Below are 24641 nucleotides of genomic sequence, written 5' to 3'. Positions count from 1 at the left end.
CTTGGCCTTCTGACCCCATAATACCTGCCCCTTCTTCTCAACTAGAACCTTCTATCCCCAACTCCCTTCCCTTCTTCCAGAGTACCTCATCTCCACATTCCTGCAGCTCCTAAAATCCCACCTCCTCCATAATACCTTCCCAGCTTTATCCTCCCTGGATAAAAGCTTGTGAGTGGTAATTCAATGGGAAAGGACAGTTTATTTAATGAATGGTGCTAGCCCAAGTGGATCTCTTTCTGGAAGAAAAAAACATCAAACCATCACCTCAAAAACTATTTGCAAAAAAAAGTTCTAGGTGTAAAGAGTAAAACAATAAAAATCATATGATTTAAAAGACAAGAAAATTTAAAAGTACTGGGAAACTTATTTTTAATGAGATAGGAAATTCGGTCTATAAAAGAAAGACATTTTAACCAAAAATATCAAACATTCTTGAATAGTAAAAGATATACTAAGTAAAAAGACAAGTTGTTGAGTGGAAAAATATTTACATTTGAGATAATAAAGAGTTACTATCTGTGCTACGTGGAGTTCTCACGAATTGATAATAGAAAAACAGAAAAGTGGGCAAAATACATGGACATAAATTCACTAAAAATCAAATCGAAATCCCAATAAGTATATGAAGACTGGGGAAAGTGAGTGGCAAATGCATCTGACAGGGATAGGGACTTGATGTGGAGCAGACTATTTCTACCTAAACCCACACAGCACGGAACCTAAGAGCCAGGGCCAGGCAGACACACAGACAGGTTTAAACTACAGCTCAAAACTAACTAGCTGCGCCAACTCCCTTAACCTGCTCCTCTATTAAACAGGGTAATAACAGAACCAGCTCTCAGGACTGCGGTAGAGACCAACGAGATGCTGCTTGTAACGCACTCAGCGCAGTGACTGGCAACAGTAAACCCTCGATATTTACTAACTGCTGCACATGATAACACCATTGCCAAGTCCTACGAAGTGGAAAAAGCACCTATTCGGATGGTAATAGTGATCTCCCAAACCACAGCCAGCTGCCAAGGAAGGACAAACGTGTTTTATATCGGGGACTCCAGGAAGCGGGGTTGCCTTTCCCCTTTACCTCTGTATTCTCTCTCGTTTTCCAACCTGCTCTGCAGAAGTGAGTTCCACCAGAGGTTCTGAGAAGAGGGTTTTGTGACCACATGACCCACTCCTATATCCCCTTCCTGTGCGTGCACAATGCACACTAGCGTGCTGAAGGCCCTGACAAGTCCTGCAACAAAGAAGCCCTTGCGATTTTGTTCATGGTTTTATCCGGACAATTTTCTGCTATCCGGCAGTTGGTGAGTAACTTTGCTGAATATCTTTGGTTTGGTGGGGGAATGATCTGGCTTCTTTAAAAAGCAGCCAGATTTCCAAACGCTGAGTCATTCACCCCAGAGAGCAGAGCCTGAGAAAGAAGTAGGTCAGCCTGGGGCAGAGCCTCCCCACCCCTCCCCCAGGATGACAAGCACCCACTGGGTAAGGATAGCTCACAGGTGACCCGGGCGCCTCTGAGTGCTTTGTGTCGGTTCACTCATTTAAGCCCCAAGACGACCCTACAAGGATGAACCATGATTCTCTCCATCTCCCAGATGAGGACCTGGCCCCCAAGCCCCCCTCACTCTGGCCTCTGATGCCAAACAACGACTCGTTCCTGTCTCGAGGCTATTGTCCCATTCTGTAACCAAGACAGCTCCCTGGATGCTTGCCTCATTTGCCTTGAGTCTCACATCTGTCCCCTCCTGTCTGCCACAGGGTCCCCTCACTGGGGCCCCAAGCACCGCCTCACCTGGCCCAGCACAGCAGCCTCCTCTTAATCCGCCCTTTTGTTGAGATTAATTCCTATAAAGTGAGGGACACTTGCTGCCCCAACTCATGCCTCACGCTGGCATTCAAGAGCATCTGCTCCAGGGACCCAAACCCGTTACTGTCACTTTACTGTCTTCTAATGTTTACTGGCCATTGACCGGGTGCCACGGATGGTGCCAAGGCCTTTAGATAGATCGCCTAATTTTATCCTCAAAGCCACCTAATGAAGCAAATACTACTATTATTCCCATTTTCTTGATGAGGAAATAGAGGTCAAAGGGGTTAAAACACAAGTACAAGGTTATATATCTGGTTAGGGCCAAGTGGCTACAGCCAGGAGTCTCTGTGGCCACTGAAACCCACTGTTATCTCCAGCACTTTCTCTGAGCTAATTGAGTATTTCCTGCTCACTCTAGATTTATCCTCCCTTCCTTTTTGCCTTGTCCCATCACGATCCCCTTTCTGTCTGTCTGTCTTCCTCTCTAAAAATGCACTGAGGAAGGACCATGTTAGGATACAACGAGAAGTCGTCCGTCTGCAAGTCAGGAAGAGAGGTCTCACCAGACACCAACCTGATGGCCCCTTGACCTTGTACTTCCAGCCTCCAGAACTGTGAGAAAATAAATGACTGTTGTTGAAGCCATCCGGTCTGTGGTCTTCTGCCATGGCAGCCCGAGATAACACAGCATACAAACCAGGTACCGAAAGACACTTTGATCGCTTGCTTCCTGCTGTTCCCACCCCGGGAACGCAGGATGGAGTGCAAATCAATGAGGAATAAACAAGAGTATTCACAAACAGCAGGGCCCTGAAAATACGAAGGGCTGAAAGCTTCTTAGAAGAGTTGGCCCTTTAAAAAAAAACAGGCAGCAGAAAGGGAACTACGCCAAGGACACTCACTCTTTTAGATAAAGTTGTCCCTTTGTTCAACTTAGTGAGCAAGAATCTGGGCCCTGGTCTCAGAAACGCCTGTGTTTGATTTCCTAGCCCCCTTGTGCCTCAGTTTCCTCATCTGTAAAATGGGGATGTTAACACTGACCACAGCAAATAGTGATGTCAGGGTTATTTAATAATACGCGAGAAAATGAAAAAGTATTAAATTACACAATTTGCAGTCATCAATCTCCACACCCTATCCCCCGAAGAATCATTTCTTCACCCACCTCGGGGATGCCAAAACAAGGCAACACATCGAGAAGGACACAGCAGTAGAACGGAAATTTGTGTCTCGTTTAACTGGGGGGTGGGGCGGAGGAAAAAGAGGAGTCGGCAGGTTTTCAGGGAGAATTTGGCGTTGAGAATGGAGTGCGAGGGAGAGTTTTAGGGAACGCAACCCTGTGAAACGCACTGGAGAGCAGAGATGTGGAGAAAAGTGTTTCTAAAGAAATTCGCAGTACTGCCCTGAGAACATTCTTCCTGCCTTTAATTCTCCTCAGGACATGGAGTCAGTTTTGAGCTACCTTTAATCACTTCTGAGATGCCACGCTATACTCTCTGAAAGCATCTCCCCACAAAGATGGGGACACGTGGGACCCCGTAACCACCAGCTCACACGTAGGAGGCACCTCGAGCTCAGGGTCTGACCGAGTCAATGCTAAATCAATCATCTTTCTTTTGCCCATTATTATTAATCATAACCTCTCGGACTGTTTGATCTGAGGTGGGAGATCCTGAAATACCAGCCTCAAAGCCCTGGTCCCTCGCCTCCTTTCCCACATAAAAACCCAGTTCAGCCCGTGCCTGGCACTTTTCCTTGAGGGTCCACGTACCTGGGGTTCAGCTATCCGCTGAAAAAGATGCCTCCTGGCTAGGTCACAGCACCCACTAGTGAACCAGCCCATTACAGCCCTGGCGTGTGTGAGCCATGGGCGGCAGGGGACGGGTCCTGAATGCTGACGGATGGGTACAGCCTTATCCCAAGAAACAGAAGTGACTTAGAGTGATTGCCGCCCTGCTGTTTCCCCAAAGAACCTGCAGTCCAGGACCAGCTGGCAACAGCTCACAGAGAGGCTGTCATTTTCCTCCATGGCACTGCCTTGAGAACTTACAAGTGGAACCACCACGTATGCAGCTGAGACCCCGCAGGGGCGGGTGATCCGTGTGTCCGGGACTTTCTGCGCCTGTGTCTGTCCTGGGTTCTGTGAAAGCAGCAGTATTTGGAAACGCCTCCTGTATGTGAGTCGTGGAGATTAACTGAGTTTTGTTCTAAGAGCTTTCATTGCTGTTATTTTTCCCTCCGAAAAATATCCTCGTAGTTCCTGGGGCGGTGAACAAACAAGGTGACCCCGACCCCAACGCCCACGCCAGTTATGAAGGGCAAGAATGTGCCACATGCGCACAGAGGCACAGAGGCAGCCGACCAGCGCGAAGCCCCAGACGTACAGGAAGCCACGCTGACTTCTCTGCTTTCAGGAACGCGTGACCCCCATGGGTAATGGAGTCTCAGCTTAAGATCCGCCTCAACGAAACTGTTAGCGCCTGTCCCCAGGCAGGTCACTTCCACTGGCACTTTTTCTTTCTCGCCTGCCCTGAGTGCTTAGTTTGTACAGAGCGGCTTGGCACCGAGCTCACTGGATTCTCACGGCAGACTCCAGGGAGGTGCCTGTTATCCCCGCTTCGCAGGTGGAGAAACTGAGGCTGGGGAAGTAGAGAAGTTCATCCAAGGCCACAGAAATGTGAGCTGGAGTGGGGGATTTTGAACCACGCTCCGGCTAGTTCGAGAGTCCACACTCTTACCCTCCACCCAGTACCACAGGAGACAAGAACCAACGTGCTCCGGGCGCCTCAGGACTGTCCTGCTGCCAGTGTGCACTGACCACCCAGTACCACAGGAGACAAGAACCAACGTGCTCAGGACTGTCCTGCTGCCAGTGCGCACTGATGCCACCTGAGGACACTGAGCAGAGGGCAGCCTGGGCCTCAGGAAACACCTACCAGATGGGACCCGAAGCCCCCACTGCTCAGAGCTGCTCGGTCTGCTTTCCTCTGGCCACCTGTAGCTGCGTCGTCCCCAGACGCAGGACGCTGGTGGGAGGAGGCCCTGCAGCCCCTTCGGGGCACCCCCCAACACCCATCCTGGTAGGGCTCTGGTTCTTTCACGCTGACTCCAGGGCCTGGCTCAGAAGCACCTCACGACCCTGCTGGACGTCCCCCAGTGGGCCACCCCCATCCCAAGGAAGCCTCCTGCAGCTGCCGTACAGCACTTAGACAATCACCAAGGCTGCCAGCCAAGCTGTCACCCAGGTCAGGTTCCAGAAGCTCATTCTGTACCAGGATGTGTTTCTACCCTCTGGCCAGGAAGGAAGAAGCAGGACCAGCCGAGGACACAGACATTGGGCCTCTAGACAAGGCCACAAGCTCTGAGGTGGGACTGGAGGGAAAGGACAAACATTCCTGAGAGCCCAGAGACCCAGCATCCTACTTAAAGGAATCTGTCAGGTCTCAGCAAACTCACTGAGCACTCCAAATGCGTCCACTGGCGGGTCCTCCCCACTCGGTCGCCGACAAGGACCCCCAGCCTTGGCTCTCAGCGTGTGTTCATTTGTCCTTAGAAGGCTGTAAAAACGAGGGGCAGCTGTTGGCCATTAAGGGGAGACGGCCATTACTCAGCACGGGGAGGTGGAGTTTGCACAGTCAAGGGTTATTAAACGCAGCGTCATTTCCAGCATGAGGGGCCAAACCAAAAGGGGCGAAGGCACCGTGGGGACGTGGCTGGGGAGCCATCATTCTGGCTTCCGTAAGAGGGCACTGAGGAACCCGAAGGATGGCTCCAAGTGGCTTTTGCCTTCTTTTTCTCCCGGAGCTGGGATATCACCATGTGAAGGCCCATTAGCAACAGTCCCAGGAAAAGGCTCTTTCAAGGTCAGGGAAATGCGAGAGCAAAGGAGCAGCAGGAGCCATTACTCCAGCGTGGGGTGCTCGGGTGCTCTGCGTCAGAGAAAGGGAGGCGTCCCGTCAGGAATAAAACTGCACGGCAAGCCCCGGGACTGGCACATTTTCTGGTTAATCAGGGACAGTATGATGGTGCAAACAGACCTTAACGCCAATGAGAACACAGGCTGGGATCCCCGAAAGCTTAGATGTCTCCTTACTGGGCCTCCCCACCCTGCCCCGCGGCTCAGCTTCCAGTCGGGCTCATTCAGTGGAAGGCCCCAGCAAGAGGCTGGGGTGTGGGAGGATAGGGAAGGGCTAATTGAGTCAGCCACAGAAGAGCAGGGCCTAGTTCCTTGCCCTCTGGCCAATGGCTTATCTGCTCCAGCTCCAGCTCCAGCTCCAGGCTCTGGTACCACTCCCCGCCCTTGACCCTTCCCGCAGGGGTTGTAAGCACCCCATTCCAGAGGGATTTCTTTCATCCACACCCTCCCCTTTGTGAGTAGTCCCTGAGCCCTCTCTCCTCAGGGACCCCACTTAGGTGTCCCCTCTATTCCCTGCCAGGACCTACATGATTTCCCCATGTTCTCCAGAAATTCTCCTGGGCTCCAGCCTCCTTCCCTGAGCCACTACAAGCACAGTTGTGCTCTGGATGCTGGTCTGCTTTACCAAGCCAGTTTTTTTGTAGACCTCCAGGGCAGGCGCTAGAGTGTGCACACCACTCACATCCACTTGTAGCCTGCTAAGCAGTTGTCTGGCTAAGCTGGTCACGCCTTCGGCCAAACCCCCTTATGCCTTCCAGGTTCCTGGAACCTAAGCACAGTGGTCAAGATGACAAGTGGGCCTGGGAGAGAGAATCCAAGCATGAATGACCAGAGGCAAGGCCAAAGGGTGGCATCCCCAAGTCCTCCTCCCCACCGTCTAACCCTTTCTTGTCCCCTTTAGCCAACAGCCTTCATGGAGGCAAGAGGCACAGTTCTTCACAAGCTCAGGATTCTTGCTTCCCAGAAGAAAACACATCCAGCCAGCAAACGTCTGTTGAAAGGTTATCTGGGCCGCACTGAAATCAGGCGTCAGAGCCGGAAACAAGGAGGACCTAGACCACAGCTAGACTTCTGGCCTCAACCGTCCAAGCCTCCACGCACCCATCACCACGAACACGACAGGGTATCAGAGTCGGCCTGACCTGGTCACGTCTTGGCTTTACTACTTCGTAAGTGTGGGTTTCCCCAAACCAGACCGTGATGCACGGATTGGGTGCAAGTAGTTTGTCTGGGACGTGATCCCAGGAAGTGGAGAGGTGTGGCAGCGAAGGGAGGAAAACCAAGAACAGGTGCGTTCCTGAGCATCGACCACCCTGGGTGGCTGGGACTTAATCCACAGCAAGTCCCCGGGACACCGGGCAGAGCTCCCTGCAGTGGTCCCAGGGAGGGCGTGGGAGCTGAGCACTTATCTACCAACCCTCCTTCCCCTGCTGGCTGGGGACTTGGGGAATGCTCTGGGGTGTCACTCCCTGGCACACGCCCTGGCCAAAGAACACGCTCAGGAAGAGGGGTGGAGAGTCACCCATGCTCAGGACCTGTCTGCAGGGGTGGGCTGCAGAGCACACCCTCAGCCACGGGCTCTGCCTCACTGAGCCTCATGGGGCACTGGGCACGACAAGACTGCTGGGCAGGCTGAGCAGCAGAGAGCGGCAGGTGCTCTCTCGGCACGGTGCCTGGCACTCGGAGACGGCTCTGTACAGACAGCCTCGTCGCTCTAGAACGACAGCGGTGCCGTGTGCACAATGTGCCAGAGGGCTCGGGGTCCCACAGAGGGATTCTGACTTAGAGCCCGGGAGACTCCCAGAGGAGGAGGTAGTTAAAGAGTGGGTAGTATTAGATCAGCAGGTAAAGCATCCGATTCGAAAACCCAACACTTCTTTCATGGAATCGCTGACATTTTACCTCTGGAGGGGACCTCAGAGGGAACCCAGAGATCAGTCCTTTCCGAGGAATCTCGCCAGGGCCCAGGGAGGTGAGGGACTCCTGGTGTGAGGCTCATGAAGCTTTGCCTCCTCTAAATCACCCGCCTCCTGCAGATGGCCACCGTGGTCTGGGCACCATTAGGACACATGCCAGTTCTTGAAGAACCAGCTGCCTGGGGCTGCCATCCAATTCTCTCAACATGCAAGAGCCTCACAAAAATACCCACATGCAACTGTGATGAAGCCAAGTGTCAAAACCCAGGAGAGGAAATGTCATATCAATCCCAGGCTCATGGTCCCTGAAATCTGCCACCTGAGTCTCATTCTTTTGATTTAAATCCCTTTCATTCTGTAAACATTTACTGAGGCTTTTAGGAGCCAGGCATTGAGGACCTGAGTCCAAGAGGAGAGACAAACCCAAGTCAGTGATACTTCCATAGAGGTATGACTGAGAAGAGTTCAGTGCTCTGGGACTGCAGATAAAGGAGCAATTAGGTGTGCCTAGGGGATAGAAGAGTTGGGCATTAAAGGATGCTTAGGAGTTTGCCGGGCAAAAGAAACTAAGTTTGGGGATGGACACTCCAGGTGGAAAAACAGCATGAACACAGGTGGGAGGCATGAAACGCTCATGCTCAGGTGGAGAATAGTTAGGGCAAGGCTAAAGCGGGCGGAGAGAGCATCTGTAGGTGTCGCCATGGCAGCTCCAGTTGTCTGCAGCCAGCATCTGTCCTGATTGGTCAGTGCCTGTGCTTGTGCCAGTTGTTGAATAATTTGACTATCACACCTATTTGGACAAGGGCCGGAGCAGCAAACTGTCAGAGAATTGGTAGGATCAGGTTGGTTTTTACAGAAACATCCCGCTTTGAGCATAGGCAAGACAGGCCTGAGGCCACGGAGAGATGCGGGCAAGAGCCAGTCCTCAGCTCATAAGGCCTATCCGCTTTACCTCTACCTGCTGGGATGTCTGGAGATTCCACACACAGCTATCATAAAAACCCAAGTCCCACACTGCTCAGTGAATTAGAATCTCAGAACTTGAACTCTGGAAGGTCCCTCAGAGATCACCCAGTTCACATCCCTTGTTTCACAGATGAGTTACCAGAGATAAAATTAAAACTAGTAACCCATTCAATCATTCGGCCAACACTGGGGTGCCCCTCTGTGCCAGGCCCTGCACTAGGCTTTAAGGACAGAACAGAGAATAAAGCAGCCACGGCCGTGGCCCCTGTGGCATTCACATACCAGTAGAGAAAACAAAATAATTCAGATCGTGGGAGGTTTTTACGAGGGAAATAAACACAGCCGTGTGATGCAGGGGTTGGCAATCTATGGCCTGCGGGCCAAATCCCGCCCTTAGACTCTTTCTGGATACCAGCAAGCTAAGAACCATTTTACGTTTGCAAAGGGTTGTAAAAAAAAAAAAACAAAAAGCAAAAGAATACACAGCAGAGACCCGACAGCCCCCATAGCCCAAGACGTTTGCTATCTGGCCCTGTATAGACAAAGTTTGCCAATGCCCACAGTGTTAGTGGGAGGGGGCTCTCTACACCGGCAAGGTCTGCCTTCCTGCCTTGTAATACGGCCTCTTTCTGATCCCCAGAAGTTCTGACTGAAATGGTTCGTCAAAAGTTCACCAGAGTTGGCAACCTGCCTGTAGCCAAGAGTCCGGATTTCCGGACACCTCCTTCCCCACCTGCCGTCTGGGGTCTTACTCCCCCTCCCCAGAGATCAGACAGGAGCCACTCAGACAGCAGATTCTCCCATGGACCCTTGACCCCTTTGCTCACCTCCAACTGCTGCCTGAACTGTCTAGTCAAAAATAGAAGCACATGATGTCAACCGTCATTGAAAACTTTAAAAAAAAAAAAAATTTTTTTTAAATAGAACCACATGAATCCCTATTTCAAGACATCTCCGTGGAGATCCAATACCCAGAAGCTTTGACTTCTTTTATTTCAGTCAAATGCATTTCTCAGCGAATGGCTCGGGGTTCAACTTTACAGATCTTGGCATTTATGTCCAAAATAAAATTAAATGTATAACTCTAGCCTTCAGGGAAAGGAAGTCCCAGGACATATTCCGGAAGCAACTGTGAATGGAAACCCACACGAAGAAGGATGGCATAAATCCCTGAGCTCGTCACTCTGCAGCACCAGCGGTACATTCCACCGCATTTCTGTGCAGAATGGGAACCAATTTGTCAATGAAAAAACATCTGTCCCATCAGTGCTCAACACAGAGCCCTTCCTCTCACACAGCCCGTCACCCTGCTGGTTTCCAAAAGATCATTTTGTTCACAGTAAAGTCTGTGCCTCGTGGAAAATATATTACACCTGAACAGTTAACTTTGCAATTGTCAACGAGCCACTTACTAAAGTTGAAGTAACTCTCATGTCCATACAAAGTGATACCATAGATGCTTACTATGTGATAGGGAAGACATCGATGAAAGACAATGGACTGAACACAGCCACCTGTGATCCCTCGTTGAATCCCATTAAAAAGCATAGTAAAGGAATATTTTAAAGGAATAAATTCATAAGAACAAAACGAATGAAAAACAGCAAGAACAAAATTTCAGAAGCTGGAAAGTTGTAATGGATAAGTTGTAACTGATGGAGTAGAACCCAGAAAGCTGAGTGGAGAAAGCTGAGACTCAACCTGATTACACTAAGGGACCTGCCACCAGGGACCAGTAGCACCAGTGCCCTGGCAGTCGGACCAAAGTGGGTTTGCAACATGATGATTCTCTGAAGGTCTACCTAAGTTGTATTTAGACCCTGCTTACCTCCCACGCCCCACAGATGGCCGGATGCCCCTTCTGCCCCAGCAAAGACTGGAAGCTGAGTCTCTGGATCTCTGCACCTGGGGACACCAAGGAACTATGAGGAGGGAGGACTGAAAACAGGAAATTAAATCAAAGCTTACGTATTAGACATGGAGACCCATAGTCCTCTTCCCCCACTCAGATCTCAGAATGCTGGCAAAGAAGCAGGAGATTGGAAAATTCTTCACGGGGGCGTTTGACCAAGTCAAAAGAGCTCCGGGTGCCAACATATTTGTTTTGTCCTCTAATGACAAATGATAGACAAGTAAAAGTGGTTTCTCGGCTTTTCTTTCAGGAATACTTGATCTAGAATTGACTTCTGTCAGAGGAAACACACTCTCCTGCTTTATTTCCCACCATTTCTATTTTAGACGGGGGAAACAGTATGCTACGTTTCACATGCATGACTACAAGTTCACAGATTCTACTCTGTTGCTGTTGTTTCTCTGGACAGCTGAACTAGATTGCCCTACAGCAGGGCTCTGAACTTTACCTGCAGTTAGAAACACTTGGAAAGCTTAGAAAACATACCAACCCCAGAGCCCCACCCCCCAGAGCTCCTGATGTAATTAATCAGGAAGGGGTCAGGCATGCTAGTTGTAAGAGCTCCCCGGGTGATTCTAATATGCAGCAAGAGCTGAAAAATCACTGAAATGAAAAACACTGAAAACGTGAAGCCTGCAGTTGACAAGCCCATTCATTCAATCAGAGCAGCCAATTTAGTATCTATTTTTAAATATGACTACACAGGCCAGAGTCACCAGATATCTGAGGAAAACTTCTAACAGGAAAGATAGACCAAAATAATCAAGTATATAAAGGAAGTGGGAGGAAACAGACTCTGCAGGAAGAGAAAATCTTTGGGAGAAGGGGAGAATCATTAATTTCTCAGATCTTAGATTATCAAAGAAATTAGCCAGAATAGTAAATCCATGAAATTAGAACAAAATTGTATTTAAAAAAAGAAACGCCCAGAACCAATTATAATTTTATGATAGCAGAAACAAAAACCTCAGTAAAGGTTTGGAAGTTAAAGACGAGGGCATCTCCCAACAGTAGAGCAAATGCAGAGAAAGAAAAATCGAAAGTTAGGGATGGCTTCAAGGGTCCAACATCAAAATAATAGGCATCCCAGAAAGAGAGCAGAGAAAACAGAGGAGAGAAAAACATCGAAGAAATAATTCAAGACGAAGGCCCTGAATTTCCCAATCGAAAGGCTTTCCAGGTAACAAAAAGTAGATGAAAACAAACCTACATGAAAGCATGTGACGATTAAATTTCAGAGAGAAGATTCTACAAGCTTCGATAGAGGAGAGGAAAAAATGTCTACGTACAAAGGATCAAAAATTATGATGGTATTGAGTTTCTCTCTATTAGATGCTAGAAGACAGTGAACAACTCAAAATTCTGAAGGAATAGTATTTTCAACCTAGAACCCTATTACCTCGCTAAACTGTCAATTAACTGTAAGAATAGAATTGACATTTTCAGACTTCAAAGAATCAAAAATTTTCCCTCACGTACCCTTTTTCGGAACGTTACTGGAGGAGATATACCACCCAAATGAGAAAGAGGAAGACATGGGATCCAGGAAGCAAAGGGTCAGCCCATCACGGGAGAGGGACAAAGAAAAATCTAGAAAGATGTTGAAGGGAGATCCGAGGACCACCATTGTGCAGCAGGTCTAGAGAGCAACTAGGCTGTGACTAAATATCTTAAGGCTGCAAAGTATACAGAAAGATGAACTTAGATCTTTCCCAGTCTCCCCTGCAGCTAGGGGGTGAACATGTGCCCTCAGCCCCAGGTGTCAATGAAAAACACCTGCTTTTCAGGGGAATGTACAAGGGACAGCAGCAGTGGAAGATTGACATCCCTGCCATCCAGCCCTATGGCCTAAGCACTGCCCCTGGCTGTGATGTCTCCAAGCCTGACCCTCCTTCCGCCTGGAGATACTGGAGCTAGGCAACATCCTGTAATGAATTCCTCTTCTAGCTAGAGTATGTTCTGGTTTTTTTTTTTTTGGTTTTTTTTTTTTTTTTTTTGGTAACTAAGCACGTGATAGACTGTGACCAAATTTCTAGAGCTGAATTCATAAGTATACGGAAAATTAAGCAAACAAAAGAGGCCATTATTAATTCTAAGGAAAACAACACACAAAAAATGTGGAAGAACAGAATGTAATGATGGTACGCGACATGAATTAGCTGAGAACAATATTTGTTTGACCTTAATGTAAACATTGAAACCTCACATAAAGCTATAAATACATCAAGAGAAGAGACAGGACACATGTGTGTGTCAGGGTGGGAGGTGTAATTAGTTTTCTATTGCTGTTGTAACAAATTACCACCAACACAGTAGCTTAAAACAATACAAACTTATTTTTCTTACCATTCTGAAGGTCGGAAATGGGTCTCACAGGGCTAAAGTCGAGGTGTACACAGGGCTGCATTCCTTGTGGATGCTCTAGGAGAGAATCCATTGCCTCGCTCATTCCAGATGTTGGCAGAAGGGTAAGGACAAAGTCCCATTCCCTCGCTGGCTGTCAGCAGAAGGCTGTTCCTGCTCCTGGAGGCTGCATATTCCTTGACTCAGTCCCCTTCCTCCATCCACAAAGCCAGCAACAGAGGCCTCTTCTTTGTCACGTCTCTTACCCACTCAGCTGTTGAGACGAGCCCACCCAAATATTCCAGAATAATCTCCCCGTTTTAAGGTTCTTAATTCGAATCACATCTGCAAAGTCTATTTTTCCACATAAGGTAACATATTCACAGGTTAGGAGAATTAGGGCATGGACATCTGGGGAGGGGTGGAGGATATTATTTTGCAGACCAGGGCAGGGGAGAAATTCCCAGCTTCCAGAGCAGGAAGTCATCAGTGTCTGAAATGGAAAAATAAAGAAAGAGCAGCATAAACATTGGAATATGGAAAGAGAAACCAGAAGACAGTTCTAGAAAAGCAGAAAAATCGTTGCCACAGAGCAGCCGGGTGGGGGTGGGGATAGGGTTTTGTAGTTTTTACATTATAAGCCTCAGAGCACTGCTTCAACTTTTAAAACTATTTACCTTTTCAAACCACAGTCATACGCCACATAACGATGTGGCGTCGATGACAGACCACCGTACGTGGGGTGGTCCCATAAGATTATAATGGAGCTGAAAAATTCCTATCGCCCAGTGACGGCGTCGCCGACGTCACACGCTGCCAACGTCACGCACAGCCGACGTCACACGCAGCCGACAGCCTGGAGCGGTGGAGCACGATGCATTCGTTACTCACGTGTTTGTGTTGCTGCAGTTGTATAAAGTATAGCACGTACAATTATGTAAAGTACATAATACCCGAGCATGGTAAAAGTGACTGTTACTGGTTTATGCATGTACGATACCATGCTCTTTCGACCTACAAAGCTTTGCTGTAAAACAGGACACCGTGTCACTGGCAGCAGCCTCACACATCAGTTTCCCACGTCTCCTGATTACATCATTTTCTCTTTGCTTGCTTTACTCTCAAAAACGAGCTTGGCAAATTCAATCGTCTTATAACTTGTTTTATAAATTGAGTGTCGCCTAAATGTACAGAGTTTATAAAGTCTACAGTAGTCTACAGTCATGTCCTAGGCCTTCACATTCACTCACCCTCAGTCACTCACTCACCCAGAGCGACTTCTAGTCGTGCAAGCTCCATTCATGGTAAGTGCCCTATACAGGTGTGCCATTTTTAAATCTTTTATGCCATATTTATTGTACCTTTTCTATGTTTAGATGTGTTTAAATACACAAATACCACTGTGTTATAGTTGCCTACGGTATGCAGTACAGTAACATGCCGTATAGGTTTGTACCTAGGAACACGAGGCTACACCACACAGCCTAGGTGTGTGGTGGGCTATACCACTTTGTGTAAGTGCACTCTATACTATTTGCACAAGGAAATTGCTTAACGAGGCACTTCTCGGAACGTATCCCCGAGCAGCATGTGACTGTATGTGTATGTACTACCTCCTGCACAGGAAACACTCCTGTGTTCTGTCTACTCTCAAGACTCTACTCAGGCACTTCTGACCACCATGCATGGGGTGTTTCACCACACCACCAAGCAATGCTCCAACACCAGCTGGGTGTCCTACAGTTTAATTCAAGTCTGACACTATCGACCTGGAGTTAGCGACAGATCCCACAGGTTAAGGGCTACATACCATGGATTGCTCCCCACACTTCAGATGCCAGTTGCAAGCCAGTTGCTTCTGACCGAACAGCCAAAAATTGGAGATTCCCATAGAGCAGCTCAAAACTCAACAAAAGTTTACTTCCAAGATTACAGTTTATTACGAAAGATACTCAAGGATATGAATGAACAGCCAGATAAATGACACAGGGCAAGGTCCAGAAGGTTCCCCAGTACAGGAACTTCTGTCTCCGTGGAATTTGGGGTGTGCCACAGATGTCTTCTCAATCACTAGCCCGACGCTCTGAGAATCCCCTCCTTTTGGGGTTTTACGGTGGCTTCATTACATAAGCATGATTGATTATATCATTGGCCACTGAAGATCAATTCAACCTCCAGCCCCTCTTCCCTCTCCCAAATTGGGGGTGGAACTGAAAGTTCCAACCCTCTCATCACTTGGTTGGTTCCCATGGCAACCAGCCCCAGCGTTAGGGGCTTTCCAAAAAGCAGCCATCCACATAAACTCAGGTGCGGTTGAAAGGGGCTTGTTATAAATAATAAAAGACACCTTTACCCTCTTACTCCTTAGGGAAATTCCAAGGGTTGAAGGAGGTGCGAGGAACAGGAGGAAGCCCAGATATGTATTTCTCATCATCAATCACAGTTCACACCTCCCCAGCCCCACCTGATGGCCACAGGATCTTGGTGGCTCCTGAATTCTCCCCATTTCGCCCTAGCCTTCTTCTGCTGGCCTTTTCTCTCGGGTTCTCCTTAGCTATCCCTGACCCCTCTCCCAGCCAGTGACCCCACTCTGTGCTCCCATAGCACCTCATACGTCCCCTATTACAACCGTCTGCCACGACCCCAAATTGAAATTGCACCAGTCCAACTGCTGGCAAAAGCTTATAGGTAGAATGAAAACAAGTAGAAAGGAGCCAGCCAGAGGTAGAGAGGGCAAGCACCAATGACACAGTGAGTCACCAGCTGGACACTGTCACCTAAGAAATGTCCAAACCTGTAGAGGATCTTATAAGAGTTTATTTGAGCCAAACTGACAATAGTTGCCAAGGAGCAAGATCTAAAATGCTCTGGAGAATGACCGTCTGCAGCTTCTTTTATGCATGTGGAATTAAGGGCGGAATATATAAGAGTCCATGAAGGCGGGAGAAAGCAAGGTGGGGACTCAATTACAGGATCCTTGACCAGGTCGTGTGCTCCCTCGAGGGTGGTTATACCTTCCAGGGGTCTGGAAAAAGAGGATTACTTCTGGCATTTTAAAGGTGTGTTAACTTAGCCGCACAAGAACAATGGGCAGGGCTGAGCTTAAAAACCTTTTCCTAAGGAAGTTATAGGCCTGGGGCGCGACTACCTTCCGTGACCTGCCCAGGTAGGGATTTATGTCCAGGTCACCCTGTGAGGTTACTTTCAGTTAGATTTATTACAGCCCCCCTTTTATGTCCACAGTGTTCTTTCCAGAGGACTTGAAGCTGAGGGGATGTGAATCCTGGAGCTGCTGCAGCCATCTTGTGACTCTGAGGTGAGGGCTTAAAATCGGAGCCAGGATAAAGGACAATAGGAAAAAGGAGAGGCACGCCATGTCCCGGTGATATCACTAGCTCCCGCTGTTCCCCCACAGCGGCTATGGCCTCTGGGATTTCTGGTCCTAATAACAACTATTACCCTGAGGCAGTGGCTCTCAGCCCTGGCTGCCCATTAGAATCACCTGGGACACCTGGAAAAAACAACACAACACAACACCCAGGCCTGGCACCCCCCCAGAGATTCTGAGTCACTTGGACGGGGTGGATCAGCCCTCCTGGAAGGATGGGGAGGAGAGGAGGAAAAGGACAGAAAGAGAAAAATAGCATTTTGGCCAGATCTTCTCATTTTGATAAGGATGATCTGATAAAGCTCGCCCCCATGCTGGTCATGCAAAACAAACGCCAGATGAATTTCCTTTCCCCTCTCTTCCCCATTCTCCTGAGAAAATAGGAACTCCTTGACATTTTGGTGGAAGGCAGTCGCAGAGACTGTAACAAGAAAGACAATTCTAGAAAGCAAACATAGGGCACCTTTGGCTTTGGGGAGGAGGAGGAGCATGCGTCCATTCACGGAGTCGGCGGAGAGCCTGGAAAGGAGAGACGCTGAACCAGCAAGGAGCCCACAGCCTCAAGAAGGAGGTCAGTGAGTGGATGGAAAGCGCCCGCCCGCAAGGCAGGAAGACGCACCTGAGACCCGTGGGCCCCACGGCGGACTGGCAGGAGGAATCAGCCAGGAGGAAAGGGAGTGGAAATGGCTTGCTGGGTGGGAAGACCAGCTCACCCGAACATCTGGAGAAGAGCATGGCACTGCTGCGGTGAGCTGGGAGAGGCCAGGATGCCAGGACAAGGAGGCCTGAGTGCCAGGCCCTGGAAGGACGCAGGCACTGCTCAGCGGAGTCTGGACTTGGCCCGCACCGGCTGGGCTAGGGGGGTCTGAGAAACCCCCGACAGGTGGCAGACAGAGACTGTGCCATCCGCAAGTCCCAGCTGACATCTTGAATGCATTTAAAACTCTTTTGGATCAAGCCCCTGGGCAGCCTCACTGCCCATCACCTGCACACACTGACCAGCCGGAGACTGGAAGGTGTGAAGAAACTAAAGATTTCCTTCGGGCTTGACAAAGGGCTTCTTAAAACACCCCTGACGCTTGCCATCAGTTTCCAAATACCCCCGGGGGCAAAAGGAAAGAAGCACCCCATGTCTGGCCAGGCAGGTGCCTGGGAGGTTTGTAACTCACAGAGGAGCCCTCCGACCTCCCCCTGGCTCCGAAGGCGGCTGCAAACCCCTCAAACGGGGAAGGAGGGGCAGGTGGGGGTGCAGTACATGAAGGTCTCATTTCCAGCTGTTTGGAGGAACCCCGTTCACCGCCTAAGGGGAAGCCTGAGGGGCAGCCCTTGCCCAGGCTCGCCCTGGCTTGGGGGCGACCCTTCCTGGGTCCTCTCTCGCAGGTTCTTTTCAAGCACCTGACTCCTCTGTGCAGGCAGGAAACGCTCCCCGAACTGAATCACTGAGCCAATGAGGGAGGAAGTCACAGAGGAATAAGAGCGAGTGATACAAACAAAAGGCATTACTATTATTTTTATTATTGAGAACTGATAACATTTCTGCTCTAAACCACCCTACAGGTAGATAATATTCTCATGAACTTCATCTTACAGTTAAGGAAACTAAGGCCCAAAGAGGTAAACCCACTTGCCCAGGGTCACACAGCTCATCGGTGGCATTGGTTAGAATGAGACTCCTGGTCCCCTGATCCTGAGTCCACAGCTATGGCTGCTTTTGCTCTTATTCGGCTACCCCTGTGGCCCAGAGTCACAAATCCCCAGCTCTCTGGGCTCCAACAGGCCAGCATCTTTGCATGGTTTAGATTCTGGTGGTAAGATGGGGAGTCAGCACATGTCGCCCCATCCTAACCCACCTCCAAGGGACCTAAAGCAGGTCACCCTCCTGGCCACAAACCAACTGCATTTTTAGCCACCATCTTACGTGAAGTGTAAGGGTCTCTGGCCTTGCAAAGAAAACCAGACTTTCCAGGACTGGGCGTCAGGCAGATGCAGTGATGACACGGGTGATGGCTGAGAAGTTTCAGAGGGGACAACCACGAAGGCTCAGAGGTGGTTCTTTCCATCTGCACCAGTGACTCGAGGCTTTGCAGGGAGGATAATGAGGCTGAAACTGCTCAGTTCCCTCCTGGCTTTGAATTATGGGGCTGGGGTCAAAAACACAAGGGAGTAGGAGGTATGACCCTCCCCTCAGGGGGCGCGAGTACTAAGTGAACTAATACAGTGGAGAACTCGGGACAGAAGCCACCCTGTAAGTGCCACATAGGCCACTTCTGACACCTGCAGGCTGGCTCCCTCACCTCCTCTAAGTCTTTCTACAAATGTCACCTTAATGACACCTCTGACCATCTGCTCCAAACTCGCCCCTCCCTGACACTCTCCAATCCCCTCTTCTGCTTTATTTCTCTCCTGAGCACTTTTCTCCATCTAAATACTATCAGATTATCTTGTCAGCAAGATCACACCCAGCTCGCCTCCCTAATAGTCCTCATGGCTCTGACAAGGCCACTCCAAGCTCCAGACCCTTTAGGCCACTTTGCATCCCTTACCTGATGAGCTCCAAATCAGGGCTTCTCACACTTGAACATGCAGAGTGATCACCGGGGGAGCTTGTTAAATGCAGAGATGAAAAGAGCTGGGCTGGCTGGGCCGGAAAACCAGCATCTGGAATGAGGTCCCAGGTGATGCTGATGATTCCAGCCCAGACCAGAATTCACGCTCTAGAATGTAGCTTAAAGTTAATGTTCTCTCTCTTTCTCCCTCTCCCTGCTCCTTTTCTCTCTAGCTCTCCCTCTCGCTTTCTTCTCTCCCCCTTTCTTCTCTCCCCCTACCACCGCCTTCCCTGTCCCCCTCCCTCCCTGCTCACTCTCTCTCCATTCCCGTCTCTCTCCCTCTTTCTCTTCCTTACCCTCTCTCTTGCCATCTCTCTCCTTCATCCCATCTTTCTTGATGTCCAGACCTAACTCTCTTCTTACGCTGCCTTTCCTTTTCTTCCCTGCCTTCCCATTTGCTACCCCAGAAATTCATAAGCACCTTCAAGCTGGCCTTAAAACTCCTAATTCGGGGGAGGGGGGGCGGGGTCCAGAGAAAGTGCCTGGCTCCCTATTTGCAGAGGAAAAAACAACATTAAATCAGGAGACCCCTGAACTTAGCTCTTCAGAGCTGGGCTCATCGCATTCCCTTCTTAATAACCACATAATGACTCCTATTAACAGCCCATCCAAGGCAATTAGTCCTGAAGGAACAAAGGCTCCTACAAGCTATTTTTCTCACCCTCTGTAGCAAACCCTCTCCTTCCGCACCTGCATCCTGATTACTCCCCAGTTCTGAAGGCAAAACTGAGAAATTTGTCTTCCTCCTCCTGGCCTTCCTCCAGCTTCTCAGCTGACAGCTCTTCCCCAATCTAGTCCCACGAGAAGGGCGAGGAACCTGGGGAAACATCACAGTCCTCTCTTCCATTTCACTTAGTGGGGGCATTTGATGGGGGCACAGGAATCACTAAGAATAGATACACTCTGTCCTGCGAAATACTTCTAAGTGCCTGCATTTATGAGCATATTTATGCTGTGTGGGTTGTAAGGGAGGAAAATGGAAATTACCTCCTTGACCATCACTGTCAAACAGAACCCAGATGGCCATAAAAACAATTAGGTGGGTCCGGATCAATAACGAGAGCCTATATCGAGTTTTACGCAGTGCGCGCCCGCCCCTACTCTGAGCACTTTACTTGTATTATCTCTTTAATGTCGTGACAAAACCTATGACAATTATCCCCATTTCCCAGCTAAGGAAACTAAATCTTAGGTGTTTTTACCTATTTTTGCCCCAAACTGGATTTCATTCCCCAGCAACCAATCTTTAAGCAAAATTTAGGGTTTTGTTTTTTGTTTTTGTTTTTGTTTTTTAAGTATAGACCATGAAAAGTAAAACAAAAGCCTCTAGAAAGGAGTTAGGAAACTATTCATGATCTCCGGGTAGGCAAAGAGTTCGCAAACAGGACATAGAAAGTGTAAGCTCCCCCGGGGTTGAGAACAAGCAATGGGTGGTATTTACCATTCGCTCCTGTGCCGACCGCATCTTGGTGCATAAGTAGGAGGGCGGCACACCAGACCTGGCTCCGCATATAATGTCCTGCTTCACGTTGCGCTGTGGAGAAGAGGTTACGAACTCAGGAAAGGGGGAACACATCCGCGTGTCGTTCATTCCCAAACAAGGCCGGACGATCTGCGGTGATGGACAGCAGGGGGCGCTCTGCAGACAGCGCGTCCAGGCCCTGGGGCAGCAGCTCTGGCTGGGAGTAAACCAGGCCGTTTGTTTCCACGGCTGCCCCTTCCCGGCTTGTCTCTGGCAGCGGGGTGACAAAGGATCAGAACTCCCGGGAGAGGTCAGTACTAGGGGAAAAGGCTGAGGGGCTGCTGCGCCCCCTACAACACTCCATGGTTCTCAGGATGCCTTCATCTACCGGCTCACTTTATCCTCACACTGGCCTGCTGGGGAGCCCTACCCCCGCCCCATTATTGATAACGCGACTGAGATTTGGCAAAAGTAAAACCACGTGCCTGAGGCCTCTCCGCAAGTGAACAGCAAAGCCCAGCTCCCAAGCCTGGTACCAGGAGGCCCCTCTTGGCCCCTCCTGCCCCGTCACTGCATTGTCACCTTCTCCAAGGCAATTCGTTTGATCCCAGCTGCCAAGACACTCTTTGAGAGCATTATTACATTGTTTATAGAAGCGGGGGCAAATATATGGACCTAGGTGCAGCCCAGTGGACGGGAATATGCCGCCCCAAAATATGCCACTTTGGCACCTCTTGGCATAAAACTTTGAGCTGAAGGCAGTTGAGCAGCAAACACAGAGCTGTCCCCCATCTGCCTAAAAGCAGGACATAAACTTCCCTTTGTAAAAGTGTCCCCTTTCTACACGCCCATACCAGGATAATGACCCTTATCACAGGTAACAGAGAGTCAACAGTGAGGTGGTTCTGCACACACCAACCTTCCTAAAATAACCCTCATCTTCTATCAGCTTCCCCCATATATTGGGCTCCCACCATCCGTCCCCCCTAGAAGCCCAAATGGTTCTAAATGGACTTAGATGATATACAAGTCTCCAGGTCTGTTTCTTTGGGTCTTCACTTTTCTGTGAAGGCCTCCATGCACAGAAAAAAAAAAAAAAATTTAAAATATTAGTATCAAATAACATTTGTATGCCTTTTCTCCTGTTATTTTTCAGTTTAATCTGTCGTTAGTTAATTTTGGGCCTCTGATGCAGAACCTAAGAGTAAACTTTTTTCCCTCCCCTACAGCAGTGATGTATTCCAGAAAAGACATCAACAGGGCATATAGTTGATGTCTGAAGAGGAGACGTCTAGCTGGCCAGAGTGAGGGAGGACAGAGGCTCAGCCAACATCACTGTGTAACTTTGGGGACATGTGGCCAAGAAGGCCTCCTCAGACACTTTAGGAGCCTCTAATCTCCCCTGCAGCTGAAGCTCCTGCCTCTTTGCAGTACCATACCAAGGTCCCCAATGAGTTCCTGGGTAGGGCAAGGGGAAGCCCAGGCCAGAGTGTGGATCTGGAGCTGCTACCGCCCCCCCTCCCCGCCTGCCCCCCCCCCCGCCAATATATAGCCCCACCCTCTGGAGATGTCCCGTGTAGCACAAGGGAGGTCACAGACTCCTGACGATACCGCAGCAGTCTGTCTCTGTGGAGGAGATAAGGGCCAGGCTCAGACACAAGGCCTCGGCAAAGGGTGAGCCCAGGAAACAGCAGTGATTCTGGCGTTCCCACCCCAGGGGGTTTTCAGACTAAGGTCAGTGAGGCACCGCTGTAGGCTGGGCCACCTGGCCCCAAGGTTTGTCCTGGAAGAACTCAGGCTCAGAGTTTGGGACCCCTCACAAATCTATCCACGAACAGAAACACCCGCAGGGCGTACTGTCCCGCACTCAGGCCCACCTGGGTTCAAATCCCAACAACGATGACCAGCTGAGACCTCGGGTGTGTCGCTTCCCTACTCTGAGCCTCCTAAAATCCCCTAAAATTAGAGGGTAATAATCCAACTATCGATGAGACTAAATGGGATGATGCACGCAGTGTTCAGCCAGGGCTCACTGCAACAACAGGTCTGCTTCTCAGACCCACAATTGAACTTTTTTGTCAAACTTAATTCCTATTGCAAGCCCCTTTTTTACCTGATGGTAGAAAAACTTAATCGATTGAGGGGTCCCCATCCCCTCATTTCTCCTTGTTGGCTTCTAAATTCTACATGGTGCTAAGGCCTGGTAGGGAGTGGGCAGAGGTGGGCCCCCAGCTGCTCTCTGTCCAGCCAACAGCTCCTGAGAGGTCCTCATTCTGCCTGGTCACTGAGTCACACAGGTCTCTGCTACATCCTCTAAGGTCCCCTCACACTGAGGCTCTTCACTTCAGTGCTCACTTTGCACCTAGGTCTCACCTTGTCACTAATAGTGACTTTTGGGGCCAGAACAACAAAGAATGACGTGGGGAGCAGCTCTATTCATGGAGGGATGTTTAGCAGCATTCCTGGTCCCTACCCACAAGATGCAAGGAGCATCTCCAACAGTCATGACCATTAAAAACGTCCCCCAACGTAGCCAAATGTCCCGTGTGGGGTAATATTTCCCCCAACTGAGAATTACAGTATTGGACCCCTTGGGACTTCCTGCCCCTTGTCACCTGGGAGCAGAGGTCCTGATGGGGGTCTCTCAGCATGTGGGCCCTGACCCCACCCACCAGCTCTTCTGCTCAGACCAGCCCTAGGCCTCACCCTGCTCCGTGAGCAGCCCCGAGACTCCGGGGCTCTGTGAGGACCTGGACAGCAGGTGCAGGATGAAGGTGGCTGACAAATGAGAGCTGGCATCCCCAAAATGGACATCTAAATAATGCGGCCACACGCACTCAGGAGAAACAGGTGGTGAAGGTGGTGGAGGTGGAGAAGGGGCCCCACCGATGGGAGACGGGCTCCCCCATCTGCCTCCCAAGACAGATTTGCAGCCCAGCAGCCCCAGCGGAACTGCCCCGCCCTGCAGACCCCACGGGGTGACTTCAGGTGCCCGCAGCCTATCCCTGTGGGGCACGCATGCTGCCCGTTCCCATGGTTCAGGCTGGCCCCCCTCCACTGCCCGTTTCCATGGTAGGTGGTCACCAACAACATCACTGACGTTCCTTCAAGTCCTTTCCTCACTGTGTCCTGGAGAGGACATGCTCACTTGAAGCAGACCCACCGTGTAAGGGCTCAGCCATCATTCGTGGTTGTCGACAAGGACACCAGCTACGATGGAGTGCCTGCGGGATCATACTCATGATCCCATGGTGGTGGGGGTTACCTGGCCCCCCTCAAAGATCTCTACAGAGGTTATTCTCTATAGACCAAGAATGGTGGTGGCAGCACACTGAATTCCCTGAATTCAATAGGGAAGAGGAAATCCTAGGAAGCAGAGGCCAAGTGATGGTAGTCGATCACCAGAGACGCGTTTGGCATGGTGTCTGCGACGAGCGACAGAACCAGTGTTCCTGGTCTGACAAGCAGATACCTTCGGTATTGGCTAAAGATCACAGTGTCCCTACAACTGAAAGAGATGGGCAACCGACTTGACTTGAACAGGAAAACACTAGGTCAGGTGAGCAGATGTTGACTTGTATGAGGGCAGCAGAGTCATAGGCCCTCGACCCTTCCCGGACAAGCCAGTCCAGAGGCCCAAAGCCCATACGCGGTGCTGTCTACCAAACCCAGAACTTAGTGCTCAAAACATCATTCGTTCTGCTCATAAAGCTGCATTTGGGGCAGAGCTCAAGGGGAACAGCTCATGTCTATTCCACTTGGCATCAGTTCGGCAACTCAAAAGCTGGTGCCTGGAACCATCCGAAGGCTCATCCAGATGTCTGTGGTTAAGGGACTCAAACAGCCGGTGCTGGAGCAGCTGGGGCCCCTCGATCGCCTCTCTCCATCTCTACATGGCCTCTATCCAGGGTAACCAGACTTATTACATGTTGGCTCAGAATTCCCAAGGCACATGTTGGAGGGAGAGAGAGAGAGAGAGGGAGGGAGAGAGAGAGGGAGGGAGAGAGAGAGGGAGGGAGGGAGAGAGAGAGAGAGAGGGAGGGAGGGAGGGAGGGAGGGAGGGAGAGCTTGTGCTCCAGATGGAAACTAGATCGTTTGTTATAGCCTGGCCTCAGATGCCAAGCAGCATCCCTACCGCCATTGTATTAGTCAGGGTTCTCCAAAGAAACAGAACCAATGGGCTATAGATAGATAGATATAAGGGGAGATATATTAGAGGAATTGTCTCACGCCGTTATGGAGGCCAAGAAGTCCCACGGTCTGCTTTCTGCAAGCAGGGGACCCAGGCAAGCCGGTGGTGTCATTAAGGCCTGAAAATG

General features: G+C 49.9%; 1 long non-coding RNA gene across 1 annotated transcript in view; it reads right to left on the bottom strand.

Annotated features, from left to right (window-relative positions):
- Positions 1-20407, bottom strand: part of LOC112470136 — a 57785-nt gene extending 37378 nt beyond the window's left edge. The window contains exons 1-2 of the long non-coding RNA XR_003042867.1: positions 20302-20407; positions 12870-13359 (exon numbers count right to left, since the gene is read on the bottom strand). This is a non-coding gene — a long non-coding RNA (uncharacterized LOC112470136). The remainder of the gene's footprint in view (positions 1-12869; positions 13360-20301) is intronic.
- Between the last annotated feature and the right edge of the window lie 4234 nt (positions 20408-24641).

The sequence above is a fragment of the Pteropus alecto genome, unplaced genomic scaffold (genome assembly GCF_000325575.1).
Source record: "Pteropus alecto unplaced genomic scaffold, ASM32557v1 scaffold177, whole genome shotgun sequence".
In the NCBI taxonomy this organism is placed as follows: Eukaryota; Metazoa; Chordata; class Mammalia; order Chiroptera; family Pteropodidae; genus Pteropus; species Pteropus alecto.
Note: the sequence above shows the minus strand (reverse complement) of the source record. Positions and strands in the feature narration are given on the sequence as shown.